The 15,766-nt window shown below is 44.1% G+C and overlaps 2 protein-coding genes across 4 annotated transcripts in view; one reads left to right on the top strand and one right to left on the bottom strand.

Annotated features, from left to right (window-relative positions):
* Window positions 1-15,766, bottom strand: part of pabpn1l (PABPN1 like, cytoplasmic) — a 299,018-nt gene that overhangs the window by 215,091 nt on the left and 68,161 nt on the right. The gene's annotated exons all lie outside the window — the stretch shown is intronic.
* ankrd11 (ankyrin repeat domain 11) overlaps window positions 1-15,766 on the top strand; it is a 102,655-nt gene that overhangs the window by 22,708 nt on the left and 64,181 nt on the right. For all 3 annotated transcript variants that reach the window (XM_033986460.2, XM_055231447.1, XM_033986468.2), the window contains exon 2: window positions 7,763-7,839. The gene's annotated coding sequence lies outside the window, so the exon portion shown is untranslated. The remainder of the gene's footprint in view (window positions 1-7,762; window positions 7,840-15,766) is intronic.

The raw sequence follows: 15,766 nt of genomic DNA, 5'->3' as shown, positions 1-15,766 counted from the left end.
TGCTGTTGAGCTGCTGTGCGCTGTGGCCTCTCTGCAGAACCTCAGCCTTATCAATAATGTAGATGTTTTGGAGCAGAGTGGGTGTGGTTAGCGTGTATCTCCTCCCTCAGCCTTGCTCCCCGCACCCCTCAGCGTCAGGTTTCCCTTCTGTGTTTTCACATTGGCCAGCAGATGACTGAATCTAATTAGTGCACATATTACAATAAGCCCTGATACCTGATGCCGCGCCATGCTGCAGGCCGGACCACCCCGTCATATTGAGCCGCTATTGTTTCTGTGCCGTAGGTTTAACATTACTGTGGCGAGTGATATGCAGCTTTACGGGCGCACACTTTACTCTTATACTGTCGTTTCGCATGCGGTTGTTTTGTACCGATACAAACTAAGGCTGTAAATGTTTTTTCTTCCACCTAAACTTCCTCATTTTGCTTCACAACTTTTTTTCCTTCCAGTTTAGAACCCAAGTTTTACCCTGATTTTGTTTAACTGAGAATTTTGTCTCTTTTGAAGGTGTGAAATTTTAGTTTTATAGTTCGAGATACTACATCAGATCATTTTCCAGTGAGACCAAATCTTGTGCGCTGAGATTCTGACCTAAAGTATTGACGATAACCTCAGGAAGTAACCTTTGTTCTGTCCATTACAATAACAATAAATCATCTTTTCTTTCATACGTAGAATGTATTATGACTCTTTGACTGTGCTTAAACTCTAGGCTCTCACTTGAACATTGAAGATTTGTTGATTTGTTTTGCTCTTGGCTCTGCTGCAAATGTTGGATGCTTGTTGTTCGTTGCCGGTGGATAAAACAGCTGGAGGTTTTCATGTCAGAGCCGCACTGGGGTGAACGTTCCTCTGAGTTCAGGCTGGAGACTGTACGTGGCGTCTTTGATCACGATTCTCACTGTTCATTGAATAGTCTGAGGCTGTCATCTTATCCGCCGGCAGCCCTTTCTTCCCATGATGGATTTGTTTACATTAAGATGCTTCCGGATTACACTGAAAATTATATTGGAACATCGGGCTACAACGAACAATTATTTTCTTTTATTTGCATTTTTCGATTAATCAACTAACCGTCCACTGGTTTAACAGGGAGCACGCGCTTAGCAACACTGTCAATCAAACCTGTTGCTAACGCTACCGGGATTTGTCTGTTATTAATGTTCATATCTTCATTTACAGACACAATAGTGAAATAAAAACCCCAGGATCATGTAGAGGGTTAATACGAACATTTAAGACCAAAATGAGAGAGAGGGGACAGTTTTTACACAGAAAGTGAGTTGGACTTCCTGTTTGGAACGTGGCAGCTAGCAGTTTAGCTATGTCCATTTATATTTACAGTCTACGGTCTACCATGCATTTTTCAGGTATCAGAATCAGCGAGTACTCAGACCAAATCACCGATTAAGCACCATTTTGTATTTTCAGAATGAGGATCTGTAGATGCAGCTCTGCCGCTGTTGACGACTGTCGCTAATGCTAACACAATCAGAATCAGACGCCCAGTGCAGGTTAAACGCCCAGTGCAGGTTAAATGCAGACAGTACCACGCTAATAATGACAGAAAAGACATTTGACTCTTTGATATTTTCATTTAGCCTTTGGAGTGGACGCTGAACTTGGTAAAATAACTACGGAGAGTGCAACCCGACAACAGGCTAACGCGACTTTGGTTACTCTGCATTCAGCCATGTGCTCCAAAGAGCGTCTTTTTACAGGCCTCACTTCTGTTTTTATCCATGTTCTGTGGTAGAAAGTGACCAAGTAGAAGAGTAAAAGTGTTTACATCAGCACAACTTCATCAGGAACATTTGACAATTAAGTATTTAGTCCTCAAAATCTTATTTATTCCTGTAGATTTTCTTTAGAGTCTTTTACTTGAGTTATTTTTTGCTCTTGTACTGTAACTAAATTGAGCAGCATTAGTCTGTTTTTTCCAGATGCAGGATACTTTGAACAGGAGGTTTAAATGACAGCGGCTGCAGTGGTTATTCTTAATTTTTTATTTTTTTAGATTTAAATACCAGCTAAAAGTATAAAATTCCTCACAGCAGTTACTCTGCTAAAAGCACAGAAATGTATCAAACTGTTGTCTTCTTGACGGTTTCCTTTGCGTTAAAACACTGTGGTGCTGAACGCTTCTTGGATGTTAATTTCACTGAGGTCATATACGTGCACAGGCTTTTTGCCTCTGCACATCGATTTAAGCTTTATGCTTTAAAATCATGCATTCAAAATTCACTTTTAATTTAAATCAAAACTACTTTGGTTTGGAGCAAAGTTCAAACCTTGGAGGAATATATTAGATTTTTTTTTTTTTATTTAAATGGCAATGATTAAGTTGGTGTTGCTTATATTCGTGGCTAAAATGAGGAATCTTAAAGACTGAAATAAAACAAACACGTCTGAGACTATAGCAGACAGACTAAACTGCAGTTTCTACATTGTTTTCTTCCTGGAGATGACATAATATTAAAGCTCATTTGATTTAACCACACTGAACATCATTGTTCTTGATCAGTAAAATGGGGTTGTTGATGTTGATGATTGTATCAGCAAAAGCTCCGCACATTTTTCAGGTATCAGAATCGGTGAGTACTCAGACCAAACACTGATCCAAACACATTGTATTTACAGGATGAGGATCTGTAGATGCAGCTCTGCAGCTGGTGATTGTTGAGAATTTATATCGGACTGGTATCGTTATTGGCGAGTACTGAGGCCGAGTATCGGCATCTGATCGGATTTTTTGAAAAGGTATCGGAGCAGCTGTACTGAAAGCTCTGTGTGGACGGTGTGTCGTGTGTGTCACGTGCACTGTGGTGCTTTGTGTGGAAATACAGCACAGATGTTCAGAGCCTGTTATATCTGCCACAGTATTAAAGACTCTGCTCTAAAGGCGAAGCGTCGACTCCACTGGGATGTACCGATACTGGCAGTATCACGATATTGCAGTAGTAAAAACCGATCCTGGCAGTATCACGATATTGCAGTAGTAAAAACCGATACTGGCAGTATCACGATATTGCAGTAGTAAACTTGCCTCGGTCTGTGTTTTGGTGCTGTGTAATAGTTTTGAGTTTGTGTCAGTGGAAAAACAAAAAACAAAGACGACTACATATACCATGATCCTTTACACCGTGTCACAGGTCAGATCTGCTGTTTGAGCCAATAGGATCGCACGCTGCACGCCGCACGCCGCACGCTGTTTTCCACACTCACATTAACAACATCTACACAGTGACACACTGATGAGAGCAAAGCTGAGCAGAAACACTCCATGCTGCTTTTTAAGTCCTAAATGCATTTTGGACCACAAGCACTAAAGGAAACGGACGAACAGCGCAGGAGTGGTAGTAGTAGTAGTGGTAGTGGTAGTAGTCATAGTAGTAGTAGTGGTAGTAGTCATAGTAGTAGTAGTGGTAGTAGTCATAGTCGTAGTAGTAGTGGTAGTAGTCATAGTCGTAGTAGTAGTGGTAGTAGTCATAGTAGTAGTAGTGGTAGTAGTCATAGTAGTAGTAGTGGTAGTAGTCATAGTCGTAGTAGTAGTGGTACTAGTCATAGTCGTAGTAGTAGTGGTAGTAGTCATAGTCGTAGTAGTAGTGGTAGTAGTCATAGTCGTAGTAGTAGTGGTAGTAGTCATAGTCGTAGTAGTAGTGGTAGTAGTCATAGTCGTAGTGGTAGTGGTAGTAGTCATAGTAGTAGTAGTGGTAGTAGTCATAGTAGTAGTAGTGGTAGTAGTCGTAGTAGTAGTGGTAGTAGTCATAGTAGTGGTAGTGGTAGTAGTCATAGTAGTAGTAGTAGTAGTAGGTCTGCTGAGACACAGAGTATGTATCCTCAGGAAATACAAGCACCACGAGGACTCACATGGCAAAATGACACTGAGAAAAAACTAATGAGTGTTATGTTTATTATTGTAATTATAAGCCCAGTATCCTGAGCCTGTCTGTAAAACCCTGAGAAATCTCACAATATTACGATGAATATCGTACACTGAGATTTGGATATCGTCACATCCCTCAGCTCTACATGCGGCAGTGTATTTTTCTCGTTTAGGTCTACGATTATGTTGGCGAATAGTTGCAGCTCTGTTGGATGTGTGTGGATATATATGAATGCTGCTGCTGTGGACAGGTTTTTGTTTGTGTGTCTCTGCTGCTTCGTGTCTCTGATGGAGGGACAGTCACCTGAGTGATGCCTGAGGGTCTCTCCTGTGTTTGGATTCAGTGCATTTACCTCCTGGCCTGTCTCCCACAGAGGCCACTCTGTAAAAATGGAGACTGTGACTGTAATTACAGTCGAGGCAGATAAACAGGACAGCAGATGTCTATGTTCTTAAGCCCGCACCAAAGTGTCCTTTATCCGCTGTTCCCCAGGGCCTTCTCCCACTTTTTACGCTCATGCGAGCTTTGTGTGTCATCTCCGCTTGTTGATAGAACTTATTGCCAATATATTATTTTTGTTTGCCAGTATCCAGACTTAGAAATGCGTACGACACAGCCTGGAAGCCTATCTGCCACACTGGCGGGAAAAAGCTTGGCCCAAAATAGTTGTGTAATAAAAACGAGTCTGTGAGCTGTGCACTGGTGTCTTTTACAGGAGACATGCTTTGTCCTCTGAGTCAAGGCTTTACATAACACTCCATGAGCACCTCCAGAACTCTGCCCCTCACTGCCCTGGACGGAGCCTGTGAGCTTCAGGCGCAGTTAAAGGTGAACCAAGGGCTTCATGGAGGATTGAGAGACGAACGTTCACATTAAAACCACCACATTAACATCACATTAACTGTGCTGCACAGGACACAGTTTAAGGGCCGTCTCAGATACTTCTGAAGTCGTCTCTAGGTTCTGTACTCGTCACCATCACGGTGCCTGACATTGGAAAAACCACGTTTCAGCTGAGTCCGGGTAGAGTTAACGGCATAACATTCCACTCCAAAGCAAACCCACGTCAGTGTTTTCCCTAGGATTTTTAAAATATAAATCTATATAATCTATAGGCGTTGTTAACATTATTGTGTGTGTTTAAATCTGTTATTTAATTGTGTTTTAAATAATTAAATGGCTGGAAAACACCCTTTAAACCTATTTGGCCTTTTAATTAGGCCTAAATGAGCTTATATTTTATATTCAGGCTTTATCTGTTGTTATGAATTCTACACAAGTTATGTCCTAATAGGCTGCAGTTATTTTTGGTGGTATTTTGAATTAAAATAGGAGCAGATAGTCACCACAACACTCACATCAAAACAAATACACCTCCACACACTGATTTACACCCTGACCATCCATGAGCCTATCCCAGGCACAACTCTTTATTTGTGAAACAAATTATGCAAATAACTTGACCTAAACTGCTAAGTTTGACTTTTTGTTTACGTACAAAGTGCCATTAATATTCAGTTTATCATCTACACACTCCAGTGTGTCTTACTCTTGAGCTGGGACAGTTTCTGCATCTGTCCCTGACAACTTATCTGGAAAAGCACGCAGCTTCTGCTGCCTTTGATCGGAGCCCAGGAGCAAGAGCTGGGAATGGTGGAATGGATTAGGACAGGCAAAATATGAGGGGAAATCCAGAGTGGATTTCTATGAATATAGTCAGCCTTGTTTCCATAGGGCCGTTGAGACCCTGAGTGCGTAAAGCGTCCCCTTTTAGGGGGTCCTAAGTGGACCAGTGGAGGTGTGACCTTCCAGAAGGGTCTGGAATGCTTGGGACCTCCAGCCGAGTTGCGTCTCCGTGCTCCACGTAGCAGAGCCAGCCCTGCCCCTGGACTCGAACAGCTGACTTCACCTCAACATGGCTAACATTCATTTAATAAATAAAATCTAAATCATACCTGAATTCTTCTCTCCTAAGGCTGATCTCAGTGAATCATAAAAAGACATTTAATAGTCCAAGTTTTTGGCGCTGTAAGACGAGGCTAATGCTAACATAAACACTAAACCCATTCCGGTTTCAAGGTGGCCCCAGGTGGCCCCAGGTGGCCCCAGGTGGCCCCAGGTGGCCCCAGGTGGACCGTTCCTGTGGAAATGAGGCTGTAGTTTCTTATGGAGCAGTGGAACGGATTTGGGAAGATCCACATTTTGATGATGGGTAATTAGCACTGCATAATTTTCTTGACAGGGCGGGGGGCGCTGTTGGCGGGGCAGGGCACACTGCCAATATAATTGTAGTGGAAACACCACATGTAAGCCCAGACTCTACATTAATCCTCACGCTTAGTCCTTGTGTATCTAATGAGTGGACTATAACCCAGGGCTTCAGGTGTTGCCTTACGAGTTCTCCTTTACTCACAGCTCTGCTGCACTGAGGGGAACAGCTGCTGCTGGTTCTGATTGTCTCCTCTGTCCTGGTCTGGTCACTGCTGCTGGTCCTGATTGTCTCCTCTGTCCTGGTCTGGTCACTGCTGCTGGTTCTGATTGTCTCCTCTGTCCTGGTCTGGTCACTGCTGAATTAAGATACTTTTCCACAGTTTGGTCTCCCTCCTTAACTGAGCCCACTTCAGCAAGACCCAGATTGTGTGTGCAAGTTGAACTTAACACAGAATATTTCCTGTGATTCCCAGGACTGTTCAAAAAAGTCCTAAAAGATCATAATTAGATGAATATTTTATGACTGTTTGACTTGGCTCTTCGTCTCTACTCACTCTAAGCAGCAGTTGGTGAATACGGCGTTGTTCTTTTGCTCAGTTGAAAGTTTGCAAATATGTTGCACTTAATGATGGATTAATCATGTGAAATTATTGGTGTACTGCTGTTTGTGGTTAATGTAGTTAATGCAGTTCATGTTTTAGTTTTAAACTTCTGAACCTTTAAAGAGGATCAGCTCTAGTAATGTTACGCTCGGCTCTTGTTGTTAGCTGCGTTGTGCTTCCTGTTGGATTATTGCAATCCCTCAATCCTTTGTTTCCCGCTGGGAAAGCCCACAGGTTCTACTCAACACACAGATAAAAGTGCATGTAACAGCATAGTTACACGGGGGATGTAGGAGAGGTCTGGCCTTAATCCTGTCCCACCACCCACCTGCTCCTCTCCAGTCTGGAGTCTGCGCCCTCCATCTCCAAAGCAGAGCTGTTGTCAGGCTGTTGCAGCTACACAAATGAGAACTCGCATGTGATAAAATCAACACATTTGTGTATGCATTTGTAGATTTGGAGGGACATTTTGATGCGTTGGTGTGAATGCTGCGTTTTCTGAGTAGTGCTAAAACTGACAGTTGGCTGCCTGTGGCCGACTGCTGGCCCCTGTCTCCGTCTGATAACTTAAAACCAGGTTGATGGAACAAATGTGGGTTTAACTGGGAGGGGGTGTCAGCCGTGCAGCCAAACACTGGGCCTCTGTTAAACAGCCTCCAATGTCCCACCTCCTAAATCCTGATAAACCCTGTCCTCAGGAGGGACGGGTCAGCTTCGAGCACTTTGGCTGGGCTCTCTGCTCCAGATATGGAAATGTTCTGCTTTCTCAGGCTTGCACTCAAAACAAATGCAGATATAAGTCTCAGTTTCATAATCTACATGAACAGACCCGTTTCTCTCTGTGCATTCCATTTTTTCATGTTAAACTCTGCCATTTCCTTTATTCTGTTGCTGTAATGATCATTTTTCTAGTCAAATGTGAAAGTATGTGGTGACATTTTTGCTCTGCCAACACTGAAATGAGAAATGTTATTTGAGGTGTTTTTAATTATCATTTGGCAAAAGGTCAAAAATGTGTTTTGGAAATTAATCCTAGTTTTTCCATGTTTTTTTCTTCAGGGGTCTCTGGAGTCTGCAGCAGGTGTTTTTTTCCGGTTGGATTTTAACCCACTGATAGCCCCAACATCATGGAATCGGTAAGTTCTCAGAAAAGCATTTTCAGTTTTGCTGCTGGTGAACTGAAAACTGGTTTGTTGTTGGTGTAACGCTGCTCCACGTGACATTTAAGTAGTTTTTATAGTGTGACAACGATAGTGATGAAGATAAATATGTGAATGTTACTGTTGTTTTGGACATGATCGTGTATATTGTGCGTTTTCCATTTTGATCAGAGTTGTTGGATTTAAACTAAACATCCATTGGAAAAATAATGTTGTTGAAGACTTGCGTTTGCAGACTGCTACATGCTGCTAATGCGTAAATAAATCTAGTCTATTCTTCAATACTTGAGGTAATATTATTTAGTATCGCATCGGCACGGGACAATAAACAATAATATCGTATATCGTGATAAAAAGGGTCATGGGGCATTTTGTGTAATCGTGATAATCGCCGTTATCACCAGAATGTGCAGAAAAAACGATTTATCCACAGGGAAATCGATGGGGAGGGACAAGGGGTCTGCTGTCCCGGGGTTTAGGGGCTTAAAATTGGACTCTCATCCTTGTATTAGAGGGGGGCCCGTGTGAGACTCCTAACCCCTGGGCCCCCATATTTCAGTTGACGTCCCTGCTGCTCCAGAACATTCTCCGCTAAATCGTAGTTTTCCCTGATGGCAAAAGTACAGGACTATAACAGCTCTTTAATCTTATGGATATGAATGAATTATGACTTTAAACACAGAACTTATTCGTAAGATTAAAGTCATAATTCATTCATATCCATAACATGTTAAACTGTCTGCAACTTTAATAATTACCGTGATATAATCGTTAATCGCAATTATTTCGGCCATGATAATCACATCACACACACACAACATGTATTTTGTGCCAGCTACCATCTCGTTGTCAAATGATCATGTCAAATTAACTTGTTTTTAGTAATAAAACGGTAATAAATGGTGTAATAAAATGTCTTTCGCACCAGCTTGTCTCTGCCTGTGTTCTTATAGTTTCGTCGGTTCGGGCAGGAGGCTGTGCAGATGCTGCTTGTAGGAACAGGCAGGTCGTGAGCGCTGCATTGAGCTGGATCCTGTGGAATGCATTTGTTTCAAACGGTGCTTAGATCAGGCCTAACCTCTGCCTCCTGCCCTTGTGTGGAGGCCTGTGTGTGGTGTCTGATAGACGGACTAAAGTAGGTCACAGCCTCAGCACTGCAGCTAGCATGTGTCCAACAAAGTGCCCCAGTAGCCGTTCTGTCGGACTGCTGCATGTAGACATATTATTTCTGCTGCTGCTTGGGTATGGACTTCAAGGAATTTAAAGTGTAAAATATAGAGCTTATTACATTCTTTATTTGTGTTTTTTTCCCCGAAAGATTATATGTTGGACAGTCTTTTAGCAGAGTGACATAATCGTCGGGTAATGGTTGAGGATTTGATTAAATATACTTTTTGGTTTGATCAACTAATAACTCTGATTCTTTCTGGACTGGTAAGAATGAGTTTGAGTTTCGCTTCGAGCTGTGATGTGCTTTCCAAGACCAAGGAATCGGATCACAAACCTGTTGTGGCGGCGGTGGCAGCAGTGCAGAAGGTGTGCTGTCCAGACGCTGCCAGCCTCCCTCTGCTCATGTGATGCCAGTCATATGGCTTTTCAGGCAGCGGCTCAGTAAATCACAATCAGACTTTTATTTTTAACAGCTTAAATTCTCCACCTTGCTGCGGCGTTGGTCGGCACATTTCAGAGGTGGTGTTTTTTTATGCGACTGTGGATTTTTGGTGACGTCACAAATAGCTCTAATCTCCTCATCGGACCTGGTTTTGAGATAAAGCATAGCATTTGTGTTTTAAATGTTTAATTACCAACATTTCCCACGTGCGGTCAGAAAAGCAGAGAGCTGCATAACTGTTGTCAAGTTTAAAGAGCTTTACTGTGAACTGCCGCCTCTATGGTGCAGGCCACTTATGTCAATGTAGTTATTTATTTATCATATGTGAGTGAGAGGTCAATGGCACAGATCGGTGGCTTTGCTGCTTTTGTCACTCAATTCCATGGCAGCTGGTTCACTTTTCACTAAACTTTTACTCTGGATCAGACCTGGACGACTGAGGGATTACACAGACCACTTTATAATATGGACAAAAACATTCAAACATTCCTTGAGAACATTTTATTTGGTTGCACTGGTTGCTCTGTACATTTGACTGTCCTCATTTTAAAAAAATAACTCGATTGTAGATTCTGTAATAGCCGTACAACCATTATTTGTTTAAAGTCGAGTCTACTGTGCAGAAAGCCTTGTCAGTGATGTTTTTTAGACTTTATATTTCAGGCCTGCAGCTGACGGGACGTGTGCTGAGGCAGATGAAACACTGTAGTGGTAGTATCTCAGTGTTCTTCAGTTGTTGTGTACATCTTCAGTTCTCTTTCCTTTACTGTGCGCCTCTACCTCACATTACATAACTGCCCCACGCTGGTGTGGCCCAGCCCAGCCCAGCCCGGGTGCAGACCCCACTAAAGGGGCTTTGTTTTCCTGGCCTTCCTTCTTCCTCGGCCCTCCTCGAGCCGGCTGCACACTTGCTCTTTATAGAAGGTGTCTGTGTGCGGGGAACAGGCGCGCTACTGTGGAGCTAGTGCGGAGAAACACGCTAATAGCATTCTGAATGAGCGTGAGCGCACATCTGAGCCACTGGAATCTGAGGCCTTTCTGAGGTTGTCTGCGTTCACGGAAGAGGGAGGAGTACGGCGGACTTTACAGCGTGTCAGTGGGTCCAGGGCAGTTTCACACAAGGTCAAAGGTCATCTGAGGAGGAAAATTGTGTATATCATGTGTGAAATAGTCGTGGGCTTATGAAGGTCTGTTTTCAGGAAGCGTCACGTTGTAGGAATGGAGAATTCTGTGATATCTTCCGGTCATTACCCCACACTGATTCATATAGATGGCATAGCATATGTGTCTTATACTGAAGTGCATTGTTAGTCATTACTCTCCTTCATGGCTGCAGTACGACCTCATAACAGACCTGATCAGTTTGTGTAGGTTTTCCCTGCTGTAGTGGGTATCGGATGCAGTGGGAGAGGCTATACTGTGTGCGGTGTGGAATACTCTGGTTAGCTCGGGAGTCGTAGGCGCAGAGTGAAAAGGATAAACAGCAGCGCTTTACAGTGCAGCTCTGAGTCACACACATTTCCCTTCGGACGCATTTACTGCCAAGGACGTGCCCTTTTATATTACAGCCAAAATAATATGTATGCAGCCCACATCCTCTTCCTATGTTGGATGTGCCACTGTATCGCTCAACTGCTTTGGACGATGTGATCGGGTCTAAAAGCTCTAAAAATAAACAGTGTATCTAATGTGCATGCTGGCAGGCGTTCATTGCGTTGTTGTTTTGCGCTCGCTGGGAGGTCATGGAGCTCTGTTATCCAGCAGCTTAAGTACATGTTAACACACGCACACACAGGAGCTCTACCTGATGCTTAGAATCATTTAAACTCACCGCGGCGTCATATTGTTGGTGGTCTTTGTCGTACTAACTCTTTCTGGTGCTGTCAGCTACACCCAAACCTGTAAGAGGCAGGTCGCTGCAGTTCAGCTTTGGTTCTTTGACGTTTGAATTGACTTAATAAATCACTTTTAAATTCAGTACGAAATTAGTTGTTTTCACGTGACCTCGCCACACGCTGTTTAAAATTGAGCTTGAGGTTAGGTTGGTTTTATGTGGTGCATTTTGCTATTTCACTTTCATTTTGCTGATTTGTTGACCTGGTTTATGACTGATCTCTTTAATTACTGGGCATATCATGAAACAAACTGATCCTGAAACAAACTGGAGCTAAGTTCAGTGTTTTCTCAGCATAGCCTAAATAAAGAAACGGGAAATACTTTTTTTAATTCACTATTTAAAACAAGAGACATGATTGCTGTCAGCTGAAAGAACTTAAAGCCGATTCAACGTGTGGATTTTCTGTTTGGATATTTCTTTTAAAAAAGTGAATCTCCCGTAGTTTTATTGTTTTTTTGGCACCTGCCGCCATATTGGTTCCAATAATTTTTGTAAACAAATATAAACTCCAAATGAAACCTGCGTTAGCTGCTCACATATCAGTATTAAATCAAATAATAGGTTTTAATAAGAAAATTTTGACTTAACTGTGTCTTTCCATAACATTGAAAACCCTTAAAACGTTTGAGAACCGATATGTTGCCGACTGTCCCGATATCCATGCGATATCCAACTGCTGCATGACGTTAGGAGACAAAACCTGATAGGCCCCTCCCCCTGTCCCCAAGTATAACTTCAGATTGTAGGACATGAACACAGCCTATGTTAGGGTGTATACTGATTTCAGTACTACCAAAAGTAACAAATCTTTACAGCCCTAATTAAATTGTTGTGTACCTCTGAAAACATTGAAGTTGTCCCAGCTGTTTAACACAACAGAAACATTATCTGTAATCAGCACCAGCCTGTTTATATTTTTAAAATTCTTTCAAAACTTCGTGAGTTTGCAGCCTTGTGTTTAATGTTCCAGTCAATGTGCAACTACAATGTTTTTTTAGAGCTGAAGCTGCACATTAGCCTGTGCTAGCTTACATTAGCCTGTGCTAGCTTACATTAGCCTGTGTTGTCTTACATTAGCTTGTGTTGTCTTACATTAGCCTGTGTTAGCTTACATTAGCTTGTGTTGTCTTGCACTAGCGTCATGTTTGAAAAGTGCCCATGTTTAAGGATCTCCAGTTACTTTTGGAAACTCTGCTTGGTTTGGTTTTATTGCACTATCGTGTGGAAAGACTCTTTTGGAGGAGACGGCCCAAGCTGGAGCTATTAAAGGTCTGAATGAGCACAGAGTGCGGTTAAGATCCTGACTCTACCCTTTCCAGCCATAATGGTTGTGATAATGGCCTCTGTCCCCGTCTCTGTGTGTCAGAGGGGCATCTGGTTTCAGGAAAGGCAACCCTCAGTGGAAGTGGGGCTGTTGTGTCTGTTATTTACTGAAATCTGTATCGGGCAGCAACTATTATTTTCTTTTCGATTAAATTTACAATTATTTTTTCGTTTAGTCGACTAATCCCCTGTCCAGTCCACAGAGAGATAGAGCAGACAGCGTGGCACATGCAGCAGGGTGAAGTCTGCCTCACTTTCTGCCCTTTCTCGTGTCACTCTCTTCAGCCACAGGGTTAAAATTACGTCTCCTGATTTGCAAACGACGATGGTCATCTGTGTCTCACACCTGTGTCTCACACCTGTGTCTCACACCTGTGTCTCACACCTGTGTCTCACACCTGCACTGCTCTGTGGAAATACTGCACCATATTCAGAGTGTACCTGATAAACATCTGCCACATTAAACACTCATCTCTAAAGGCGACACATTGACACACTCCACACTGCTCACTCCACACTGCTCACTCCACACTCCACACTGCTCACTCCACACTGCACGCTCCTCGCTCCACACTTCACACTGCTCACTCCACACTCCACACTGCTCACTCCATACTGCACGCTCCACACTGCTCACTGCACACTCCACACTGCACACTCCACACTGCACACTCCACACTGCTCACTCCACACTGCTCACTCCACACTGCTCACTCCACACTGCTCACTCCACACTGCTCACTCCACACTGCACACTCCACACTCCTCACTCCACACTGCTCACTCCACACTCCACGCTCCACACTGCTCACTCCACACTCCTCACTCCACACTGCTCACTCCACACTGCACACTCCTCACTCCACACTGCACACTCCACACTGCTCACTCCACACTGCTCACTCCACACTGCACACTCCACACTGCTCACTCCACACTCCACACTCCACACTGCTCACTCCACACTCCACACTCCACACTGCACACTCCACACTGCTCACTCCACACTGCTCACTCCACACTCCACGCTCCACACTGCACACTCCTCACTCCACACTGCTCACTCCACACTCCACGCTCCACACTGCTCACTCCACACTCCTCACTCCACACTGCTCACTCCACACTGCACACTCCTCACTCCACACTGCACACTCCACACTGCTCACTCCACACTGCTCACTCCACACTGCACACTCCACACTGCTCACTCCACACTCCACACTGCACACTCCTCACTCCACACTGCTCACTCCACACTGCTCACTCCACACTGCTCACTCCACACTGCACACTCCACACTGCTCACTCCACACTCCACACTGCTCACTGCACACTCCACACTGCTCACTCCACACTGCACACTCCACACTGCACACTGCTCACTCCACACTGCACACTCCACACTGCTCACTCCACACTGCTCACTCCACACTGCTCACTCCACACTGCTCACTCCACACTGCACACTGCACACTCCACACTGCACACTCCACACTGCACACTCCACACTGCTCACTCCACACTGCTTACTCCACACTCCACACTGCTCACTCCACACTGCACACTCCACACTGCACACTCCACACTGCACACTCCACACTGCACACTCCACACTGCTCACTCCACACTGCACACTCCACACTGCTCACTCCACACTCCACACTGCTCACTCCACACTCCACACTGCTCACTCCACACTCCACACTGCTCACTCCACACTGCACACTGCTCACTCCACACTGCTCACTCCACACTGCTCACTGCTCACTCCACACTCCACACTGCTCACTCCACACTCCACACTGCTCACTCCACACTGCACACTGCTCACTCCACACTGCTCACTCCACACTGCTCACTGCTCACTCCACACTCCACACTGCTCACTCCACACTCCACACTGCTCACTCCACACTCCACACTGCTCACTCCACACTGCACACTGCTCACTCCACACTGCACACTCCACACTGCACACTCCACATGCGGCGATGGATTTTCCAAGTTGACATTGTTTACTATGAATTGTTGCAGCTCTAAATCTGAAAATCGTCCGTGTGAGCTTCATAGAGATGAGGCTGCACAGTATAAATATTATTGTATATGTTTATTGTCTTATGGTATAGCAGCATTTGTTACACCAAAAATACATACATTGCAAAACAACCTTGTTTCAATTTGACAGAGATCAACCTTGACCTTCTTAGTTTTCTCCTCATCGTGGCATTTATTATAGTTTCACTTCTTTAAAGAGGCTAATCTTGGTCACTCACTGTTGGAACTTTTGCAGAAGTTGAGCCTTGTTTGAAAAAGTCCAATGTGAGATTTGAGGAGCGGGTTAAGCCTGAAATCAGGGGTTTATGGGTGAGGTTTTATTTTTGTGGGTGACTTTTCAGGAACAGGGCCCTGTTTTTAGCCCTAATTCAGTTTTGGCTCAGTTGTGGTTTATTTTTTAAAAACACTGGAGTGATCCATGTCCAGGCATGTTGTCAGTACTACAGCCTTTGCCCATGTGTGTAATGTTGTGTAGCTCTACACACTTGTATGGAGGCTCCACACAGAGCCATGTGGTGGAGGGGCTGTCGCGGTGCTCCTCCCCTGTCCCACAGCAGTGACCTTGGTTTCAAGTAGCTGTGCTTGGTCAGAAAGGCAACACCTCTCCCGGGATGGGCCGACCTTGTTGTCTGACACACTGTAAGTCTCTCACACTCACCTCAACAGTTTGCTGCTGCTGTTTTTGTCGTGGCAGTCGTGTTCTGCACAGACACTTCTCGTTGTGTGTGTGTGATTTCTAAACAGTGGCTTGTGCAGGTTTGGACGTCTCCCCAAACAGGTGTCTCATCATCTGAGCTACTGTCTTTATGAGACTGTACCAGACTGGAGCTCTCCTTTGATTAGCAGCAGCTGCCCGTCCCTCTCTCTTCTGGATTGGTCTGGGCTTGTTATCCTTTTCATACAAATTGAAATGTTTTAGTTTATGTGTCTGGGTGTATGCCTCTTTGTTGAAATGCAAACTCAAACAGCACAGTGTTGTAAATCTTTGGCTGTGTACAGAGTCAAATTGAATA

This window comes from Periophthalmus magnuspinnatus, chromosome 3 (assembly GCF_009829125.3).
Source record: "Periophthalmus magnuspinnatus isolate fPerMag1 chromosome 3, fPerMag1.2.pri, whole genome shotgun sequence".
Lineage (NCBI taxonomy): Eukaryota > Metazoa > Chordata > Actinopteri > Gobiiformes > Gobiidae > Periophthalmus > Periophthalmus magnuspinnatus.
The sequence above is the reverse complement of the archived record's forward strand: the minus strand, read 5'-3'. Positions and strand labels throughout refer to the sequence as shown.